The sequence below is a fragment of the Gekko japonicus genome, unplaced genomic scaffold, assembly GCF_001447785.1.
Source record: "Gekko japonicus isolate JY-2015 unplaced genomic scaffold, Gekko_japonicus_V1.1 scaffold5551, whole genome shotgun sequence".
Classification (NCBI taxonomy): Eukaryota; Metazoa; Chordata; class Lepidosauria; order Squamata; family Gekkonidae; genus Gekko; species Gekko japonicus.
This window is the reverse complement of record NW_015169353.1, coordinates 28513-37958: the sequence shown is the minus strand read 5'-3', so window position 1 is coordinate 37958 and position 9446 is coordinate 28513. Positions and strand designations below refer to the sequence as shown.

At 50.1% G+C, this 9446-nt stretch overlaps 1 non-coding gene across 1 annotated transcript; it reads left to right on the top strand.

Annotated features, from left to right (window-relative positions):
* Nucleotides 1-585: 585 nt before the first annotated feature.
* TRNAE-UUC lies at nucleotides 586-657 on the top strand. The gene has a single exon. It is a non-coding gene; the product is annotated as a tRNA-Glu (tRNA).
* Nucleotides 658-9446: the final 8789 nt, after the last annotated feature.

The following is a 9446-nucleotide window of genomic DNA, read 5'->3' as shown; positions in this document are numbered from 1 at the left end:
TGTCTTTTATTTTGTGGGCCACCTGATGCACCAGTCTGAAGAGAAGGGCTATAAAGGTTTCAGATAAATAGTTCAAATATGCTCACGGCTCCTGGTGGCTTTCCATGGCAGCAGCCCATCAGGAATTTCCCCAGTGGGTTCAAAAGTTGAAAAGGGGCTGTGGCTCAGGGGAACAGCCTCTGCTCGGCATGCAGAAGGTCCCAGCTTCAGTCCCCAGCACCTTCCAGTCAAAAAGACCAGGTAGGAGAAGAGAAGAAGAAGAGATTCGATTTATACCCCGCCCTTCAGTACCCGAAGGCGTCTGAGAGCACAATCTCCTTCCCCTTCCCCTCCCCACAACAGACACCCTGTGAGGGAGGTGGGGCTGAGAGAGAGCTCTCTCGAGGACTGCCCTTGAGAGAACAGCTCTGAGAGAACTTATGACTGATTCAAGGTCACACCAGCAGCTGCATGTGGAGGAGTAGGGAATCAAACCTGGTTCAAACCTGATTAGAGTCTGCGCTCCTAACCACTACACCAAACTCGCTCTCCAAACTGGAGGTGATGTGAAAGACCTCTGCCTGAGACCCTGGACAGTCAAGGAGAGGGGCTGTGGCTCAGTGGAAGAGCCTCTGCTTTTCAAGCAGAAGGTCCCAGGTTCCATTCCCAGCATCCCCAGTCAAAAGGACCAGGTAGAAGGTAAAGTAAAAGACCTCTGCCTGAGACCCTGGAGAGTTAAGGAGAGGGGCCATGGCTCAGTGGAAGAGCCTCTGCTTGGCATGCAGAAGGTCCCAGGTTCAATCCCCGGCATCTCCAGTCAACAGGACCAGGTAGGATGCAATGGGAAAGACCTCCGCCTGAGACCCTGGAGAGCTGCAAAGAGGGGCTGTGGCTCAGTGGAAGAGCCTCTGCTTGGCACGCAGAAGGCCCCAGGTTCAATCCCCGGCACCTCCAGTTAAAAGGACCAGGCAGTAGGAAATGTGAAATGCCTGAGACCTCGGAGAGCGGCTGCCAGTCTAAGCAGACAATACTGACCTTGAGTGGTCTGGTTCTGCGTCAGGCATCTTCATGTGCATATATTGGTTTAAAAAAACATCTTGAGGGCTTTTTAAAAAGCCCACGGAGAATACAGAGTTTTTCAGGAAGCTGAATTCTGCACACAACAGCATCCATTTCCGCCCAATCCCGTTTTTAGCTGGACACACGGCGATGGGCCTTTCACAGTGATTAATGCCGCCCTGCTGAAGGCAATTTGCTGCCCAGAAGAGGCAGAGACGGCACGTCTGGAGTTCTGTCTTGGCCTCTTCTAACAGCTCCGGCCCAAAACCTCCGTCCCTGCGATGGACTGGGAGGGACTCACAACTCCTTGCCCTGAACAGGGAAGCCATTGAAATTCATAAACATAAACACAATTTCAACAGGAAAGAAGAGAGTTTAAAAATAAATAGGGGGCATCGCTTCCTGTCCTGAAAAACACACAAGGCTCTAGGACTGACAATAGTGCTACAGATAAGATTAGAATCCACATGCAAAAGAACCTCCTCAGGAAACAATCCATATGCAAAAGAACCTCCTCAGGAAAGCTCCTCCATTAGCATGTCCACAGCCTGGGGAACTCCTACAAGATAATGACTCAGCCCTACCCCACCTTCCTGAGTAGATATAAATGACCTGCCTACCATTTTTCTTCTCACCTTGACACAGAGAGTACTCCATCTTTCTGTGTTACACCTCTGAGGATGCCGGTCACAGCTACTGGCAAAACATCAGGCCCTACAATGCCAAGACCACGGCCACACAGCCCAGAAACAGCTAATGTACTTAAGGACTTTAATCAAAACACCCCCTTGAGCCAAACTGGAAAAAGAAAGTCCTAATTCTGGTTTAGCGTTTCTCTCTGAAGCACCGATAAAAGTTCCTGGCCAACGGGTTGCGGGACAGAGTGGAGCAAGATTCGAGCTGAGTCGTAACTTAGAGACCAACCAGATTTCCAGGGGATGGTCTTTCAAGAGCGGAAGCTCGCTTCGTCAGATACAAAGCAGGGGAGTTTTGACTCTCGAAAGTTCATACCCTGAATACCTTGTTGGTCTCTAAGCTGCTCCTGGACTCGAACCTTGCTCTTTTATGGTAGACCAATCAACCACCTGAAACAGATCATAAAAAAATATGATCCGCACAGTCATTCCAGGGCCCTCAGTGTCACAGACAGGTCTCTGACCCAAGAGCACACAACTGGATATCTGAGACATGGGAGATGGTGAGGGAGAGGAAGAAAGAAACACACACACAACACGAGTTCTCAGAATAGAATCATAGAATCACAGAGTTCAAAGGGACCCTACAGGTCATCTAGTCCAACCCCTGGGTCAATGCAGGATCAGCCTAGAGCAGGGGTGTCAAACATGCAGCCCAGGGGGAGCGAATCAGGCCCCTGGAGGCTTTCTATCAGGCCCGCAGGGGAACTGGCTGTCTTCTGCTTCTTCTTCCAGTTCTGCTGCTGCTGCGTCATCATAGGTTTGCAGCTTACAGAGACACACCTGAACAGCACGCTCAACATTGCAACAGCACAGACATTTTGATGCCATAATTCAGAGCAAGAGGGGTCAGTTATCAGACACTGTTGAATAAGGTGAAATAGGCATCAATATAAGGTTATTAAGGTGAATTAGGCATCAGTATAAATATTGGTAAAATTGAAAATAACCTCCATGTAGTTGTTTGTACGTTAGTATGTATGTATATGTATGTATATGTTATGATTGTTTGTGTATGTTATGTGGAAAATGTAATAAAACCCTGCCCCTTTGGGGGCAGTTTAAAAAAATAAATAAACAAAATATTGCAAGAGTGCTAATGTTTTAAGCATGTTTTTATTTTAAGTTTTAAAAAACCCTATTTTAAGTTTAAAAAAAAAACTATCTCCACTACCTGGCATTACATTTTATGACACACATGGCCCGGCCCAACAAGATCTCATTAATATCAGATCCGGCCCTCATAACAAATGAGTTTGACACCCCTGGCCTAGAGCATCCTAATACGAATACATGGGGGGCGGGTTGCCATTATGTCTTTTTGAATTCTTGAAACCATTACTGAATCTGTTAGCACCAGATAGCACTGGAAAAGGGCAAATGGTAAGCAGAAAGGTGTGGAACAGCGGTCACTGCAGATGTGGGGGGGGGAGGTACCTGTGAATTTCCTGCATTGTGCAAGGGGTTGGACTAGTTGACCCTGGAGGTCCCTTCCAACTCTATGATTCTATGATTCTATCCCTGACAAATGTTTGTCCAGCGGCTACTTGAAGACTGCCAAGGAGGGGGAGCTCACCACCTCCCGAGGCAGCTGATTTCACAGTTGCACAACTCTTGACTGTCAAAAAGTTTTTCCTAAGGATCCAGCCGGTACCTTCCCGACCTTAATCTAAACCCATCATTTCGAGTCCTCTCCTCTGCTGCCAACAAGAACAGCTCCCCATCCTCCTCCTTGAAGTGACAGCCCTTCAGAGACTTCAAGAGAGCCATCCTGTCCCCAGGACAGGTTTTCCAAAGAAACTGCTAAGAGACGGAATAATATTATGCTTCATGCATTTTTATCTTGCATGAGTGCCCATAACGTTGGGGAAAGTGCTGCCTTCAACCTGAGATTCCTGCGTTAGCGGAGAGCACGAAGCCATATGCTGAAGTTATCTAAGGTGCTCCTGGAATCAATGGCTGCTGGGAAATCCGCCCCATGCGCTGCGGCCCCCACCCTGCTCGCGAAAAGACAGCCCCTCTCCCTCCCTGCTGAAGGATTTCACTGCCACGGGAGGTGGCGGCGGCTACAAGACCACGGCCACAAAACCCGGAAAATCTACAGCGACTAATGAACTCCGGCCGTGAAAGTCGTTGATAACATAAAGAAGCACTTTTCTCCCTTTCTCACCATACAAGAACTCGTGGGCACTCTATGAAATTGCTGAGCAGTTGGGTTAGAACGGATAGAAGGAAGTCCTTCTTCACCCAAAGAGGGATTCGCACATGGAATCCACTGCCACAGGAGGTGGCGGCGGCTACAAGCATGGATGGCTTCAAGAGGGGATTAGATAAGGATATGGAGCAGAGGTTTAAAGGGGGCTAACTCTGCTGGCACCGCTTTGTAGACTATCTTTGGAGAACTGATACTGCAGAGATGGGGATTCTGCAGAGCACCTGCATCCAGTGTTCCCTCGAAGCTGAACTGGAGAGCCCCGGCTAGCCTGATCTCATCCCATCTCGGAAGCTAAGCAGCGTAGGCTCTGGTTTGTAGCTGGATAAGAGAACAAGGAAGCCCAGGGTTGCTACGCAGAGGCAGGCAATGGCAAACCGCCTCTGTATGTCTCGTGCTCTGAACTGGAGAGCCCCGGCTAGCCTGATCTCATCCCATCTCGGAAGCTAAGCAGCGTAGGCTCTGGTTTGTAGCTGGATAAGAGAACAAGGAAGCCCAGGGTTGCTACGCAGAGGCAGGCAATGGCAAACCGCCTCTGTATGTCTCGTGCTCTGAACTGGAGAGCCCCGGCTAGCCTGATCTCATCCCATCTCGGAAGCTAAGCAGCGTAGGCTCTGGTTTGTAGCTGGATAAGAGAACAAGGAAGCCCAGGGTTGCTACGCAGAGGCAGGCAATGGCAAACCGCCTCTGTATGTCTCGTGCTCTGAACTGGAGAGCCCCGGCTAGCCTGATCTCATCCCATCTCGGAAGCTAAGCAGCGTAGGCTCTGGTTTGTAGCTGGATAAGAGAACAAGGAAGCCCAGGGTTGCTACGCAGAGGCAGGCAATGGCAAACCGCCTCTGTATGTCTCGTGCTCTGAACTGGAGAGCCCCGGCTAGCCTGATCTCATCCCATCTCGGAAGCTAAGCAGCGTAGGCTCTGGTTTGTAGCTGGATAAGAGAACAAGGAAGCCCAGGGTTGCTACGCAGAGGCAGGCAATGGCAAACCGCCTCTGTATGTCTCGTGCTCTGAACTGGAGAGCCCCGGCTAGCCTGATCTCATCCCATCTCGGAAGCTAAGCAGCGTAGGCTCTGGTTTGTAGCTGGATAAGAGAACAAGGAAGCCCAGGGTTGCTACGCAGAGGCAGGCAATGGCAAACCGCCTCTGTATGTCTCGTGCTCTGAACTGGAGAGCCCCGGCTAACCTGGTCTCATCCCATCTCAGAAGCCAAGCAGCGTAGGCTCTGGTTTGTAGCTGGATAAGAGAACAAGGAAGCCCAGGGTTGCTATGCAGAGGCAGGGAATGCTTTGAAAACCCTACGGGGCTGTTGACAGAAGTCAGCTGCAACTTAATGGCGCTTTACACTTTACACACACATACACCTTTAATCTTACAAGCAAGGGGCCGAGTCAGACCACCCAGATCTCGTCAACATTTGGTGGTGGAGGAGAGAGAAGCGCGCAAGGAAAGAGAGCATGACGTTTCGGGCAAGGGCCGCTGTTCGGATCTCCCAGTACAATGGGAAGTAATGATGTCGCGCTGCAAGGATATCGCTGCAATTAAAGCCCTGCCTGATGCGCGACTAGAGGAGTCAAGAGACAAACACAATGGAGAGGAACAACGGCGGGGCAGGAGAAAATGCCCAATAAAGATTTGATTAACAAAACTCATCTGCTCTCTTTTGTGCATTGATAATGGCGGCCGATGACTCATGTCCCGGCAATTGAGACGCTGCTCTTTTGACGGCCGCTGGCCTAGAAAGGGTCTGGGATCGAGAGCCGCTTCACACACGTCAATCACGCCTGCCGCAACTAAACTGATTCTTTCCCCCATGCAGTAAGCACAAGCCAGAGATTCATTCAGGTACACATATGGATGAGGAATACTTGACAGGGGCCATGGGGGGGGGGGCTAAGGGTTACCACCCTACTAAACCCCCATCATTCTTTGTGGGAAGTCATGACACTCAGTGCCCTGACTAGAGCCAGTGTGGTGTAGCGGTTAAGAGTAGCAGACTCTAATCTGGGAGAACCGGGTTTGATTCCCCAGTCCTACACGTGCAGCTGCTGGGGTGACCTTGGGTCAGTCACAAGTTCCCTCAGAGCTGTTCTCTCAAGAGCAGTCCTCAAAAGAGCTCTCTCAGCCCCACCTACCTCACAAGGGTGTCTGTTGTGGGGCAGGGAAGGGGAAGGAGTTTGTAAGCCGCTCTGAGACTCCTTCGGGTACTGAAGGGTGGGGTATAAATCCAATCTCTTCTTCTAGAGATGTAAAGGTCCAGAAGAAAACCAGAAAAATTCAGGGGGGGGAACATGTTTTTTTACGTCTTTTTTCCTAGGCCTTGTTTTCAGTTTTTCCCAATAGAAAAACTGGAAATTTTGAAAAGTATCCTGACCTGGATATCCAATGCTAGCCCGATCTCATCCGATCTCAGAAGCCAAGCAGGATCGTCCCTGGCTAGTATTTGGATGGGAGACCTCCAAGGAATACCAGGGTTGATACGTAGAGGCGGCCAAGGGCAAACTGCCTTCGGATGTCTCTTGTCTTGAAAACCCCACAGGGTTGCCATAAGTCAGCTGGGACTTCACGGCACTTTCCACCACCACGACTGAAAATAAACCTATGAAATATTTGCTCTTTCTGATTGAGCGAAATGCTTTTAAGGACAAGATGGGCATGCTGTAGACATGTTCAGCTCTTAAATCCAAGATGCATTTCTGCACCCAGAAGGATACCTAACCTTCATGTGGGAAGCATGCAGTGCTTTCACTGCTTCTCAACGGTTGCGTGCCATCTGTTGTCCTTTTGCCCTGACTTGTGGTTGACCTTTTCACCTCTCCATCATAAGAATATAAGAGAAGCCAATGTTGGATCAGGCCTATGGCCCATCCAGTCCAACACCCTGTGTCACACAGTGGCCAAAAACACCAGGGGCCCTCAGGAGGTCCAGCAGTGGGGTCAGGACACTAGAAGCCCTCCCACTGTTGCCCCCCCCCAAGCACCAAGAAGACAGAGCATCACTTGCCCCAGACCGAGAGTTCCTATCTATACCTTGTGGCTAATAGCCACTGATGGACCTCTGCTCCAGATGTTTATTCAGTTCCCTCTTGAAGCCGTCCATGCTTGTAGCCGCCGCCACCTCCTGTGGCAGTGAATTCCAAGTGTTAATCACTCTTTGGGTGAAGAAGGACATCCTTTTATCTGTTCTAACCCGACCGCTCAACAATTTTATCTAGTGCCCATGAGTTCTTGACGTGGGAGAAAGGGAGAAAAGTACCTCTTTCTCGACCTGCTATATCCCATGCGTGATCTTGTAATCCTCAATCATGTCACCCCTCAGCCGTCGTTTCTCCAAGCTAAAGAGCCCCAAGCGTTTTAGCCTTTCTTCACAGGGAAAGTGTTCCAACCCTTTGATCATTCTAGTTGCCCTTTTCTGCACTTTTTCCAATGCGATAATATCCTTTTTGAGGCGTGGTGACCAGAACTGTACACCGTACTCCAAATGAGGTCGCATCATCGATTTATACAGGGTCATTATGATACTGGCTGATTTGTTTTCAAAACCACTGAGACATATAGACCCACAGACTGGGTAGAAATCTACGTTTACCAGATAAACATTACCAGATAAAAAAGAAAGGTTCCATAGAGAATTTAGCTTTTTCTAACCAGATAACAAAAATTCCACAATCTTGGTGCCACCACTGGAAAAAGCCCCGTTGCCAAACAAACAGTACATCCATACTGGGGAAGGTGGGAGAAACTTTATACAGCACCTACAAGATGCTGGCAAAGATACCGGGCAGAGCTTTCTCAGGAAGAGGCACCAGAAATGGGAAGCAATGAAAGGAAAACGCCTTCTACCTTGTTGTCACCTGACAGACTGAACACTGAGGTAACCGGAGAAGGACCTTTGAAAATGCTCAGCAGATAGACAGGTGTGCATGTGAAAAAAAACCCCGTTCTGCCAGCTGACACGTAACCCACTGAGAAGGTCCATAGCTTAGGGCAGAGGTCATGTCATACAAAAAGAGGTGCAGGAGCTCATTAGCATGACTCATTAGCATAACTTATTTGCATGTGCCACACACCCTGACATCACCGGAAGTGTGTCAGAAAGCCACACCCACCGCTCAGGCTCCGCTGGACTGTTTTGGATTGCTGGCTATGGGGGGGGGGAATGTGCAGATCTGTCCTCGCAGAGGAGGGAGAGCTTGTACTTCAATAAAACTTGGTCTTAGAGGTGCTACTGGACTGTTTTGGATTACTAGCTATTGGGGGGGGAATGCGCAGATCTGCCCTCACAGAGGAGGGAGAGCTTGTACCTGAAGGTGGGCTGGGGGGGGCTCTGCAACTTACCTGGCTGCTTCTTGCTCCTTGTGGCCCGACTGAGAGCTGCTGGGAGCAGGGGGCGGGGCTTGTTGCATGTACCTGTTGTGTCTTTACCATTGACAAGTGATGTTAAGCTTGAAACCTTAGCCAGGATCCTAATCTGGAACAATCTCATTGGCTAATGAAGAACTGTAACCAATCAAATGTAAGAGAACTATACTGGAGGGAACAAAAGGGATTGGTTGTTATCTATGTAATATGATTGGACCTTAACTATGCAAAGGGCATGGCTACACCAGCCCAGGAGAGTTTAAAAGGAGCTGTGCTCTGTGATCTTTGGAGTTCTCGTTCTCAAATAAAGCTGATTCACTTGTTACTTACATCATTGTTGAGTTGCATACTTAACAGTACCCACCCCCTCGGCTCCTTCCTGCCAGAGCTCCGCTCCTGTGCGCTCCCGCAGGAAATGACCCCTGGCTTCGGGGTAGATGAGTATGCCATGGTGAAACCTTCAGAATTTGGGGCAATAGCATAGAGACTATGGAACTCCCGCCCCCAAGAAAAGCAGCGGGCAGCAGGATGCCAACTCCAGGTTGGGAAGTACCTGAGGATTTCAGGGATGGAGTCTGAGGAGGGCCTTCCCCTGAGAAGAACCTCAAAAGAGCCCTGCTGCATCAGACCAGTAAGGGTCCATCTAGTCCAGCCTCCTGTCTCACACAGGGGCCAACCAGTTCCTCTGGAGGGCCAATAACAGGGCACGGAGGCCAAGGCCTTCACCTGATAGGACCCTCAGAAGAGCCCTGCTGGATCAGACCAGGGAGGGTCCCTCTAGTCCAGCATACTTTCTCACACAGTGGCCAGCCAGTTCCTCTGGAGGGCCAACAGCAAGGCAGAGAGGATGAGGCCTTCCCCTGAGAAAAACCTCAGAAGAGCCCTGCTGGGTCAGACCAGCGAGGGTCCATCTAGTCCAGCATCCCATCTCACACAGGGGCCAACCAGTTCCTCTGGAGGGCCAACAACCGGGCAGAGAGGCCGAGGCCTTCCCCTGAGAAGAACATCTGAAGAGCCCTGGTGGTTAAAGAACAGTGAGGGTCCATCCAGTCCAGCCTCCCGTCTCACACAGGGGCCAGCCAGTTCCTCTGGAGGGCCAACAAGAGGGCAGAGAGGCCGAGGCCTTCCCCTGAGAAGAACAT